The sequence below is a fragment of the Mobula hypostoma genome, chromosome 25 (genome assembly GCF_963921235.1).
Source record: "Mobula hypostoma chromosome 25, sMobHyp1.1, whole genome shotgun sequence".
Taxonomy (NCBI): Eukaryota; Metazoa; Chordata; class Chondrichthyes; order Myliobatiformes; family Myliobatidae; genus Mobula; species Mobula hypostoma.
The window spans coordinates 10,851,413-10,864,822 of NC_086121.1; the positions used below are offsets into that span (position 1 = coordinate 10,851,413).

Consider the following 13,410-nt stretch of genomic DNA (forward strand, 5'->3'; position numbering starts at 1 on the left):
TTAACAAGTAATAGATTAGTACTGGAGTTGTGTGTGAATGAAATTGCAAGAAGACAAATCCCCGGGACTTGATGACTTCCACGTTAAGGTTTTGAAGGAGCGGCAACAGAGATTGCCAAAGCACTCGTGTCACCTCCCAAAATTCGAGATTCTTTAACGTCTCCCATAGTTTGGAAAAATCAGATATAATCTTGCTATTTAAGAGAGGATGAAGAGACATAGCACAGAACTATAGACCAACCAGATTGACATCAGTAGGAAAGAAAATGCTGGAATCTGTGGAGGCCAAGTTAGGAACCCCTGTGTTAGAGGAACCTGGTTGCCCTTGTACACATATGACTTAAAGTGGCTATATACAGTGGCTATACTTCATTAGGAGTTTGAAGAGATTTGGTGTGTCAACAAAAATACTCAAAGGCTTCTATAGATATACCATGGAGAGCATTCTGACAGGCTGCATCACTGTCTGGTGGGGGGGAGGGGTTAGTTCTACTGCACAGGACCGAAAAAAGCTACAGAGGGTTGTAAATTTAGTCGGTTTCATCTTGGGTACTAGCCTACAAAGTATCTATGACATCTTCAAGGAGTGGTGTCTCAGGCAGCATCCGTGATTAAGGACCTCCAGCACCCAGGGCATGCCCTTTTCTCACTGTTACCATCAGGTAGGAGGTACAGAAGCCTGAAAGCACACACTCAGCGATTCAGGAACAGCTTCTTCCCCTCTGCCATCCAATTCATAACTGGATATTGAAGCCGTGAACAATATGCATGCATCTGATGAACCCAAAGGAATGGCAGAGACCGATATAGTTTGGCACCAGCAGCGTCACAGGAGTTGCCAGTCAGTGTTGAACTCAACATCGGACTGCCTTCGGGACTTCAGCTCCAGATTTTTCCCTCGGTGTTGACTCCCAAAGCCTTCCCCGTGAACGGGTATAGCTGCAAAGCAGCAGAGTTTTGAGATCTGAGTTTCCCTTTCTCCTAGGTGAGCCGCCATCCATGACTGATGAGCCCCATCTGCCCGAAGTGACTGGTTTTAAGATGCCTGTAACCCGCCTTTGCTCCTTCTTCTGTTGGTAGAAATTAGCAGCTAAGCCACATGTGAAGGCCAGGATCTGGACTTGGTTGTCAGAGGCTATTTGAGGTGCAAGCTATTGGGAGCATTTAATAGATAGTGGGAGCTTACCCCCACTACCTCCCATGGCTAAAACAACCAGGCTTAAAAGCGGCAATTAGGAATTTTAACCTTTAACAGTCTGTTTCATAATTAATTATTCCATCACTATAGTTCTTTGATTTACATTATAATATATGGTCATTAAACTTTCTGTCTGATTTTCACCAGGGTCTTTCTTGGAATTAGGCACTTCCAATCTAACTTTTATCGGAACGGAGAGTGAAACCAACATTCTCCTTTGAACTCAGTGACAGAGTTCCTCTTGTCCATATCTACAGTGTTGTAAAGGGCAGTGAGTATTTAAGATAATATACTAAAACCTATCAAGTCAGACAATAAAACGAGTCACTTTCTTCCCACCTCCCCTCCTCTGACCCCTGTTCTGGGTATGAAATATGTAAGCATTCAATAGCTGCTCTTCCAAAAATAGTATTTCTAACTGGTTTGAGATGTCCCATGTAAAACAAATGACATTGCGAAAGATGAACTCATCTAATTTAACTTTGTGATATGCACATGATACAACTGTGACTCTCGGCCAAGATAAAAACAAGGCTTAATTTGTTTAAGTTCTTGTTAGCGAATCAGTTTAAAACTGAAGCAACAATGGGTCGTGTTGTTCCCTTGGGTCTGGCTGTTTTACCATTCAAACGATCATGGCTCCTCTGTGACTTTACTTTCAAGTCAATCTCACCTATTGAAGAGTCACAGAGCACCACAGCACAGACAAAAACCCTTCAAACTATTATTCTGCCTTGTCCCATTGACCTGCAGCTCTCCATACGTCCCCCATCTTGATACTTAAGAGATTTCAGAAATGAGTGGGACAGTAAATTGGCTTCTCTGATAGAGGATTCTCAGGATTCAGGTAGGGGAAACTCCCCCTGGTTGATGGGTTCAAAATCAAGGGATGCCATTATAGAATGTGGTGTCACAGATTGTGCTGGCAAAGATGGAACCCGAGTGCAGAGGAAAGACAGAGTCCCATGTATAAACTGCAAACAGTTTACACATAAGAATTCCAACAGAATATTGGTGGCTCAACCGAGTGACACCGAGAGACGAAACATTCTCAAAACTAGGACCCTGCGATAAGTGCTAATCGGGAGTGCGCTTAAACAATCACAGAACACGGAAAACCCGTGCCAGTCAAATTCAACTAAACAAAATTAAACAGAAAACACTTAGGATAATGGCTCTTGTCAAGGCAAGAATTAACAAATTCAGGTGCTCTAGAAACCTCGGAGCCCAACACTCTCCGACTACCCGCATGGGCCCGGAGAGCTCATTAGAGTGGGATAAGCCACTTAGGATTGAGATGAGTACTTTCTTCACTCAGAGAAGATGGTGGATCTTTGGAATTCTCTACTTCAGAAGATGTTGGAGGCTTGTGACAAAAGAGGGTTACAAAAGTACACATAGACTAAGATGTTAACTGTCCTGTGCTATCACCAGTGGGATCATCATTTGATCTGCCACCTGTCTTCAGGAGAGAGATAAGAAAGACAATGGAGCAGCATTTGGAAATGTTAATGAAGAGACGAGAGAGATTAGCGGAGAGAGACACCGGTCTGAGTATTGTCAAGACCGGTTGCTTTGAACCTGAACTGTTTGAAGTCTGATGGACAGGCGATACCCTAACAGGGGGATAAAAAGGGACAGGTTCGCTAAGGCAACAGACACACCACGCAACACGACACCACGAGGTAACGAGACCCTGGAAGCGGTGTGCCCCCACAAGTCGGTGGGAGTTTTGGAGGTCTGATTGCGGGACCAGCCATAGACGCACAGGGTGGAAAGATACGGTCGGGCGGGAACCTGGTGTGTGTGTGTCCACCCTTGCCTGGGTGCCGGGTTCACCGCAGAAGAACGATCGTATCCGGAACAGAGGAGTCACAGTTGTTGACCTCAGAAGACATTACAAAGGGCTTGCCCGAAAGTTAACTGCGAAGAATATCGAAGGTCTGTGTGGAATTCGATTTGCATATTCATTCTCTCTCTCTCTCCCCAACAGCACGACGGTGATTACTGCGAACTGAACTAAACTGAACTCTGTCATTTGTGATTGATCATTTTACCCCGAGACTGCGATAGAGCTTGATTGATCCTATTATCATAGTTCCGTGTACATGTGTGTTTATTCATTGCTAACCTGTTGCATTTATATCCTTACAATTAGAGCACTGTATTGCTTATTTCTTTAATAAAACTTCCTTAGTTCCAGTAATCCAGACTCCAACTAAGTGGTCCATTTCTGCTGGTTTGGCAACCCCGTTACGGGGTACGTAACAGGCTCAATCATTGAGCTCAATCAAAACAGTGATTGATAGACGTCAAAATATTAAAGAAATCGAGAGATGTGGGAACAGTGTGGGGAAATGGAATGAAGACTAAGGATTAGCCTTGATGATGAATGGAGCCAGGAGGAAGAGGAGGGAGGGAAGAAGATTATTAGCAATGTGTAAGGAGACTCTTTATGGTCATCTTTCAATGCCTTATGAATCCACCAAGAAAAATCAAACTCGTGAATGGCCTAGAACATTCACAAGCACTAAGGCAGTAACAATTTTCCCTTGACATTCAATACTAATAATTTCAATGAACTGCATCTCACCTCCAACTGAAGTCTTCGGGATTACAACTGAATCTGAAGTAGTTACTATGGCAGCGAATGCTGATTGTGGCAACCATCTATGGCATTTGATAAATAAGGTCAGATTAACTCAGCTTCTAAACAAGGGGTTCCCAACCTTTTTACGCCATGGTCTCCTACCATTAACCAAGGGGTTTGTGGACTGACTCCAGGCTGGGAACCTTGTTCTAAACCATATTTTTAAACTGAATTGCGCAAAAAAAACGTACAAAATCAATCCCTGTCTCTCTGTAGCCTTGCCTATTTACAGACTGAAATACTGTCTCTGTATCCTTGTCCATCTGAACACTGGAATAGTCTCTGTACCCTTATCCATCTACGCACTGAAATACTGTCTCTGTACCCTTGCCTATTGACAGACTGAAATATTGTCTCTGTACCCTTGTCCACCTACACACTGAAATACTGTCTCTGTACCCTTGCCATCATCTGTAAAAAAGCAAAAAATAACCAGAAAGCTGGAAATATTCTGCAGGTTAGGCAACAGCAGTGGAAAAATGGATTTAAGGTTTTCCATTAACAAAGGCAGTTATTGATCTGAATCACTTTAGGATTAGCACAAAACATGTAACATACTGTCAATGTGCCTGTCTTATTAAACACAGTTCTTGTAATTGGGAAGAGCGAGCCTGACAATAATCAGGCCACTGGAATTTCCTCTCAAAGATAAAAGAAGGTACAGTCTTCTCACTGAATCATTGAATCCCTTGCAGTAAGAGAGGGAGAGAAGCTATATTGGTGAACACTAATGATCCACAGAGGAAATGCAGCAACTAACAATAATATTTGGAGGGCAATAATATGGATTGACTGAACATCTACATTCAGTGGCCACTTTATTAGGTAAACCTGCTTGCTAATGTAAGTATCTAATCAGGCAATCGTGAGGCAAATGCTCAATGCATTAAAGCATGCAGACATGGTCAAGAGGTTCAGTTGTGGTTGAGAGCAAATAGCAGATTGGGGAAGAAATGTGATCTAAGTAACTTTCAGCATGGATTGATTGATTGTTGGTGCTTGATGGGGTGGTTTGAGTATCTCAGAAACTGTAAATCTCCCGGGATTTTCATGCACAGCAGTCTCTAGTGTTTACTGAGAAGAGTTCAAAAAACAAGACAAAAACATCTAGTGAGCAGAAGTTCTGTGAGCGAGAATGCCTTTTTAATGAGAGAGGTCAGACAAGAATGGCCAGACTAGTTTAAGCTGACAAGAAGGCGACAGTAACTCAAATAACCACTTGTTACAACAGTGGTGTGCAGAAGAGCATCTCTGAAAACAACATGTTGAACCTTGATGTGGATGGCTATAGAAGCCGACGACCACACTGAGAGGCAGTCGCGTACCTGGTAAAGTGACCACTGAACATATAGGATATTTTCTATGTCTGTATCTATAAAAAAATTGTAATGGTCAATGGGGACTTCTGAATGCCCTTCGCCTTCTAAGGAAATAGAGACGCTGCTGTACTTTCTTGGCCATAGCAGTTACGTGGCTGGGCCAGCACAAGCCATTGGTAATATTTACACCAATGAACTTTATTTTTGCTGATATTTACTCCAATTTACAGAATAGTCACAGGGGATTTCAGTCTGTGACATTACCGTGTCTAAACCTGGCTCTTGCTACCTCTCCTCTCTGAAGTTCACATCACAGTAATTCTAAGAATGAATGGGATAATTTTCGGTTAACACTGCCATTCTCCAATTTATAAACAAAATATATTGACTGCCTCAGCTCCTGAAATACACCAATCTTGGGAGGCACTGTTGACATACTGTCAATAGAGGCCACTTTATGAGAAAATTAGGATTAACATATTAAATTTTAATATTTAATACTATTTAATATTTCAATAACATTTGAGTAATCTTGTGTGAGTGTGTATACATATATATATTATATATGTATAATTTGATTGTTCAAGTAAGTAATTACGGGTTGTATGTAAAATATGTTAATTGAAGACGTCATCACGCTACCACGTGATCGGTGCGCGCCTCGCTTAAAGTAAACACGAAGTTGCACCTTATTTCGGACTCCTGCGAGTTTGAATTAATTTAATGTTTTAAAGTTACAAAACAGAACATTGGCGACGAGGTATTTTTAAAAGGAACCCGCGATGGCTGCCGACCTGTTAAAGTGGATCGAGATGTCCGAACTAAACAAAACAGCCCAGCACGTGCGGAGGCGTCGAGTTAGAAATAGAAGCGGCAAACGGAAAAATTCAAAGTTCATAAAGAGTGAGCAGCGAGTGGAAATAATTGTTAAAGCATCAGAAATGTCTGGCTACATCGGGAAGATTGGCAAGTTTGATTAATCAACGGGTAATCGGCTCCATGGATACTGAGTCATTGAAATTATTTGGGTGAGATTTCCCTCCCAAAGCTGATTGAAAAATATATAAAGGCAGCGCACACGAAACTCAGCAGGTCAGGCGGCGTCTTTGGAAAAGAGATCCGAGAGCAACTCTGCCATCAGCCGCCGGAGCGACACAAATTCCGAATTAGTTCCAAGAAGACTCCTGTACATTTTTTTTTGAATTAGTTTCATGTTTTAAAGTAACAGATCATAATCTTCACACGATCTTCTGTGGTTAAATGCAGAATCGATTTATTTTTATTTTTCACTGCAACTTTCTACAATAAACCAATTTTTGTTTCCGGAATTTGCATTAGCAGGGCTACTGGAAAAAGTGATGGGGAAATCCACCCCGCTACATAGAGATCAAAGAAATATAATTCCCCTTGAAATGAGTGGTTACTAGTAGAATGATACGATACAAACGAAAAAAGAAATGCTGTCCCAATTTCTTACACCTCAGATAAATGTCCTGCTTCGCATGCTGTGGGAAGGGAGACAAAGGTTCTGCTTCGTGTGGATTTTCTATATAATCAGCCTTGACTGCGTGGGGAGTCAATCACTCAGTGATAGGTTGTGTTATCCCCGCCCCGATAGAAACTAAAACTGCGGCTGTTCATGGTTCGCGATGTCGACAGTGTTCGTGTCGCTCTTCCAGTGGATCTGAATCCAGCGTCCCCGGCGCTGTAAAGCGGCTCTCCAGTAAGTACAGACATCGCTTAACCGACTGGGACCGTGTCCCTTCGTTTCGCGGTCAGTCAGTCAGTCAGTCGGCCGGTTTGGAGCCGCGATGTGATCGGGGTCGGTCTGAGGAGACGGGGAGGGAGAGATTCGTGATCTGCTCCCGGCTCCGCCCAGCTCCCATGTTTATTTCTGACTTTTCGACCGGGCGCTGGGAATGTTCGCGGTGAGGGCCGTGTTTATGCGACATTGCGAGCGCCGAGAGGCTTCCACTTCGCGCCGGGAACCGATCCGAGCGGTGGCCGGTTCACTGACCGACAAAGGCAGATTTCAAATAGGACCGTTGGGGGGAAATTGACCGGAGCGCCCCCTGGTGGCGAGAGTATTCGCGGGTGGCCAGTGTCCCCCTAGCGGTCGGGAGGAGTCGCGGTTCTCCCGTGGCAACGAGATTACTCACCGCCCGGCGAGTGTGCCCCTAGCGGCCGGGAGGAGTCGTGGCTCTCCCATGGCTGCGGAATTACTCGCTGCCCGGAGAGTGTGCCCCTAGCGGTCGGGAGGAGTCGGCACGATTGCCGACCGTTGCTCGAAGCTTTTTGTGTTCATTCTGTCCTGGAACACCAGACAGTGATTTCTTCTGGAGGCTCAGTATGTACAAAACTATTCCATCAGTGAAGTTACACTTAGTTCTGAGCTTGTTTAGAGTTTCTCCTTGGGGTTTTCAGCTGCTGGTGTCATTCTGATGTGGCGCTTGAAATGATTCCAGTTTCCTTTCTGGACTCCATTCCCTCAGCCCAGTTTTAATGATTTTATAAACTCTTAGAACGTCAGAAATGGAAGCTGGAGTTCACCTTTTGCACATCCATTACCATTCAATAAGATCTTATCTAATTTTGTTTTCACCCTCTGCACCATTTTCCCATGTTCCAAAGATCTATCAATCTCAATTGACACCTGAGCTTCTACAAGCCTTTTGAGTAGGACATTACAAACATCTGGTATAAAGATTCTGGTTGAAGGAATCTCTTCTGTCTGTCACTCAAGACTGACCCCCTTGTTTCGAGGCTGTAGCCATAGATTCTATACAGTTACGTCGGTTCCTGTCATCCACCCGTTTAAGATCTACCAAGGACATCCACCCCCTGAAGAAAACCAACAGAGAAGAATAAATTAGTAATTTACTTCTCATCACGAATTGATTTTCCTCCTAAAGTTGGTGAGTGATGGAATATGTGTTCATCACTGGGTCAATGCATTCTAGCAAGGAAAAGTTTTGTAAATCAAGGACAAGACAGTCTAATGGCAATGACTGGCATTCCACCCTCCACACAAACCAAACATTCTCTCAGTAGAATGCACTTCACCTACAGTATGCAGCATCCACAAAATACTTTGTGAACATTATCTCCACAGAAGAAAATGTAAAAAATAGGAGCATTTCTGACCCTCAAGCCGACCCATCATTGTACTAAAGAACCATTTTTCTAACCAATTCCTTATTCCTTGATCCCTCTATTGTTCAGCAAACTACCTTTGTCAGTTTTGAATATAATCAATGACTGAGCCGCCACAGTCCGTAACACAGAGAATTTCAAGAATTCACCACCCTGTGCATGAAGAGAATGTGCTTCACTGAAATCCTAAATAATCCTAATAATCTACCCATTATTTTGGGATTATATCTCCTATTTCTAGACTCCTTACCAAGGGATATCAGGCTGCCACATCTACCCTGTTGAGCCCTTAAGCTGTGTACATACATCTATTGATGTTTCTGGACACATCTTCAGTGATGTTCCTGGAATCATCGGGTGTTTCAGGTCTTTCAACATCAAACAACCTCCTCCAGGTGACCCAGCCGGGGCTAATCAGACCCCAGCTTCTGTCCAGATGGCTAGCTACTTATGACTCCATGGCTCCCTTCTTCCTCAAGAGCCACAGCCATCTTGAGGCCCTCTCTGCTGAATCGGTGGTACTGCAGATGGCTCTCCTCTTCCTCTCTCCCTCGATGCCCAAAATGCTGAAGGCTCTAACTAAAGAATGGGCTACGAATCCCCTACAACCAACCTCCACTGGGAGACACCTCGCTCTCCATCCAGCCTGCTGACAGTTGCTGACCAGTCCTGCGTACTTGGAGAGCTTCCTTTCAAAGGCCTGTTCTAAGCTATCTTCCCATGGGACTGTCAGCTCCAGCAGCACCACTTGTTTAGTCAACTCAGACACTAGGACAATGTCTGGTCGCAGGGTGGTGGCTGCGATATGGTTGGGGAACTTCAGCTGCCCTTCGAGGTCCACCAACAGCTGCCAGTCCCTTGCAGAGGTCAGAATGCCTGCAGATGTTCTTTTGGCAGGTAATGGCTGCTCCCCAGCTCTGACAAAGGCAATGGTCTGCTAGGAGGGTCGGGACCACTTCGCCCACTCAACTCCTGCGCTGATGGCTTCAGCGATGGTCTTCAGGACCTGATCATGCCTCCACCTGTACTGTCCCTCACCAAGTGCCCTTGCACAGCCGCTGAGGATGTGCTCCAGGGTTCCTCGCTTGGAGCACAGTGGGCACGCAGATGACTCTGCCTTGCCCCATGTGTGCAGGTTTGATGGGCTTGGAAGCACATCGTACACTGCCTGGACGAGAATGTACATCTCAGTGAGATCATGTCATACTGTTCTGTGCTCTAAAGGTCCATCTCTCTTTATGGCACACTCAGAAGCTCATATGGTGACGACTTTTGTTTTTGTTGATTATGAGAACATACACCTAGTTGCCACTTCATTAGGACAGGAGTGGAAGCAGGTGTGATCTGCAACTGAAGCTTATTCAGTTCAGGGTTTGACATGTTGTGCATTCAAAGATGGTCTTCTGTACATCACTGTTGTCTTCTTTCTGCATGTTATGCTGCTGGCGTTTAGGACAGTAGTGAAGATCATCTGTCTATAGTGGTGTTCAGAGCTTCCTTCATCAAGGCAGTAGCTTCCTCTCAGTTTTCACTACTGTCAGTCTTGCAAGTCCTGGATAGAGACTCAGGAATACCGTCACACTCAGATGTGGAAGTATTCTTCATTGATGTTTCTGTAACAGTTTTGTTTTACCAGTCAGAGTTGTTAGCCCTGAATTGAACCCCCTACCCTGGAGGACCGGTGGACCACTCTTAGTCTGGCCTTTACCCTTTGACCTGTTTGACGTGAGCAACTCTACCGAAAGCCAAACCATAAAACCCTGACTCCAGCCTGCATATCTCTCTGGGTCATTCAGGCATGCAAGCCTCCAAACCCTACGAGAAGATTGTGCTGCTCCACTGTTGTAACACGTAATTATTTGAGTTGTTGACACCTTCCTGCCAGCTTGAGCCAGTCTGGCCATTCTCACCTGACCTCTCATTAACATGGCATTTTCGGCCACGGAACTACCACTCTCAGGATTTCTGTGCCTCCTTCCTGATGGTGGTAGTGAGAAGAGGGCATGGCTGCCTAATGTGCTAACTCGTTTATTTTTCCCTCTCCTGGAAAGCACTCGAATGACCCTATATCCACTCCCCCAATAATCATAGTCAGAGTCACATAATAGTCACTATCTGATATAAAATTTATCAAACCATTTCAGCTGGCTGGTGTGGTCACTGTGTCATGCCATTTATCAATCCCTTCCCAACTGTACAAGTTTTTATTTTGTCTCCCAGAGCAGATTGAAGAGTTTATAACCTGATGTGTAAGCTTCACAGACTTATGGGGAAAAGCTGTTCGATCACCCACCCTTGTCCTACACTTTTGTATGTTTGTACTGTTTCTGTTAAAGTTATAATGTATTTTCTTTCATTTATTGCAGTGAAAGGATTCTGCATTTGAAGAACTGGATATAATTTCCTACAAATTTATTATATTTTATAAAGTATTATTACTTTACGAGTAGCGAAAGGATCGTGAGGTCGGTGTTTAATCTCCATAAACAGCTGATCTCTGGGTAAGTTTAATTATAGTACACCAATAAGCATAGGCCTGTTTTAGTTGGGAATGTGAAGGATGTGATACAGTGATGTACAGAAGAGCATCTCTGAATGCACAACACCTCAGACCTTGAACTGAATTGGGTACAGCTGCAGACCACACTGAGTTCCACTCCTGTAACTAATAAAGTGACAGCTGAGTGAGTTTATGTTCTCAGTATCTACAGAAAAAAACCAGGTTGTCCCCATACTGGATCCTGGGTCTACTACAAGGAGAAATGGAGCGCAGAACAATATGACTTGACTTCAATGAGATGTACAGAATTTGACTTTTTGCAGCTGCAGACTACATTACAAACACAAATTACCTAAACGTAAATTATACATACAGCACATTACATAAAAGTCATATATTGTAACAATGTTCGTGCAAATACAGTCTGAGGTAGGATTCATTTTTTTCAGGTCAGTTCTCGATATTTACTGTTTATTTGTTTTTTATTATGATTTATTTTAGTATTTGCATAGTTTGTTGTCTTTTGCTCACCGGTTGAATGCCTATTTGACGTGGTCTTTCATTGATTCTATTATAGTTATTCTATTATGGATTTATTGAGTGTGCCCGCAAGAAAATGAATCTTAGGGATAAATCTGGTGACCTGTATGTACTTGGGTAATAAACTTACTTTGAACTTTGAGTTCAAGAAACTGACGGCAGTGGAGAAGTAGATGATGTTGAACCTTACAGTGTGGGTCTTCAGGGTCCTGTATCTCCTGCGTATTGGTAGCCTCTTGTAGGTGTCCTTGTCCGATGTTACTAAAGCTTTAGCGTCTGGTGGATGTAAGTGATTGTGTGATCCCTACAGCAGCAAGTCTTCGTGATGCAGAGTTATGACACAAAATGACGACAATACCTTTACCTCCGTGGATTCTGCTTGTTCCACTGAACTCCTCCAGCAGTTTGGGTTTTTTTGCTGACATTCCAGGATCTGCAGCCTCTTGTGCCTGAGCTTTATAATCAGATTTCAGACAATTATAACAAAAATATTTTAAAAATTGTTCCTTGTTCTCTTTTGATTATGCAGCATGGGGTATCTGTAGTCAAAGGAGACACTGTACACATTTTCAAAGTCAAAATAAATATTATCAGAGTACATCTATGTCACCACATGCAGCCCTGAGATTAATTCTTCTGTGGGCATTCTTTGCAAATCTATAGCTATAACAGGGTCAATGAAAGAACAAGTAGAGTGCAGTGGACAACAAACTGCAAACGTAAATATAAATAAATACCAGTGAATAACAAGAACATGAAATAACAAGATAAAGACTACTTAAAGTGATATCATTGGATGTGGGAACATTTCAATCAATGGCCAAGTAGGTGTAGTTATCCCCTTTTGTTCAAGAGCCTGTAAGTTGAGGGGTAGTAACTGTTCTTGAACCTGGTGGTGCGAGTACCTTCTCCCTAATGGCAGCAGTGAGAAGAGAGGTAGTGAGGATCTCTGATGATGGAGGCTGTTTTCTGACAACAGCATTTCATGTAGATGTGCTCAGTGGTTGTGAGGGCTTCACCTCTGATGAAACCTTTCAAAGATTATTTTTAAAAAGTTTATTAGACTTGTGTAAAGACTGAGAATCACAGTTCAACCAACGAGAAGATTCACTGCTTGCATAAAAACATAGCTGTTTTTTATACTCTTCAAGATCTCTTCAAAAATATATCATAACAATTTAGCCCAGTACTTTCCGGACAAACATGTATTTCACCGTTATCTACTTTCAAGGCTGTAGACTGGTATGCACACTCAGTTCTGGACTGGTTCATTTGTACTTTCTCAAAAAATTCTCACACCCAAAGACACAATTTTGTCTTACAAACTTCCATTTTGTGTTACACATTTTAGCACATAGTAAGGAGAAATCAAATTTAATTCTTAGAACAACTAAATTATCTTTGCACTGTATTATGTAACTTCATTTTTAGGTGTCTGGGCCATTCTGGAACAATTTTAGATGGAATTCTTGTACATTGACCTATTGACAAAATTACACCTAATCCTTTTTCCTTACTGCATGTTTAAAAACTGAGGCGGTATTATTTTACTCACCGATTAACTGAAACACACTTTTGCATTGGGTTTACAGGTTGAGCTGTAAGAAACTGTCAAGCCCTACAAAATGGCAAAGAATCCGCTGAGGTGGGGGTCTTTGTGAGTAGGAGACAGTAAATGTAAGTTTTGTTGTTTAACTCGCCTCATAACCTATTATTTATTAGACCTGGAACCAAAAGTGGCAAAATGTCTCCTTCCATTTCATATTTGGTATAAATGGACTTCCAATAATTAGACACAGGAATGAGAAAATGAAGGACGTGCTGGAAATCCAAAGCACCACACACAAAATGCAGGAGGAACTTAGTAGGTCAGGCAGCATCTATGGATAAGAATAAACAGTTGATGTATTGGACTGAGACTCTTCTGCAGGTCTGAGAGGGAAGATGGGGGGGGGGGGAGATGCCTGAATTAAAAGGTGGGGGGAGGGGAAAGAGGCAAGCTGGAAGGTGATAGGTGAAGCCAGGTGGTTGGAGAAAGGTCAAGGGCTGG

General features: G+C 43.1%; 1 protein-coding gene across 5 annotated transcripts in view; it reads left to right on the plus strand.

Moving 5' to 3' along the window:
- Positions 1-5,877: 5,877 nt before the first annotated feature.
- LOC134337728 (tumor necrosis factor receptor superfamily member 5-like) overlaps positions 5,878-13,410 on the plus strand; it is a 68,497-nt gene continuing 60,964 nt past the window's right edge. Inside the window, exons 1-3 of one of the 5 annotated variants that reach the window (XM_063032945.1) lie at positions 5,878-6,890; positions 10,687-10,821; positions 12,953-13,037. The gene's annotated coding sequence lies outside the window, so the exon portion shown is untranslated. Of the gene's footprint in view, positions 6,891-7,929; positions 8,083-10,686; positions 10,822-12,952; positions 13,038-13,410 lie in introns of those variants that run through there. The other 4 variants (XM_063032941.1, XM_063032942.1, XM_063032943.1 and 1 more) reach the window with 4 other exon arrangements.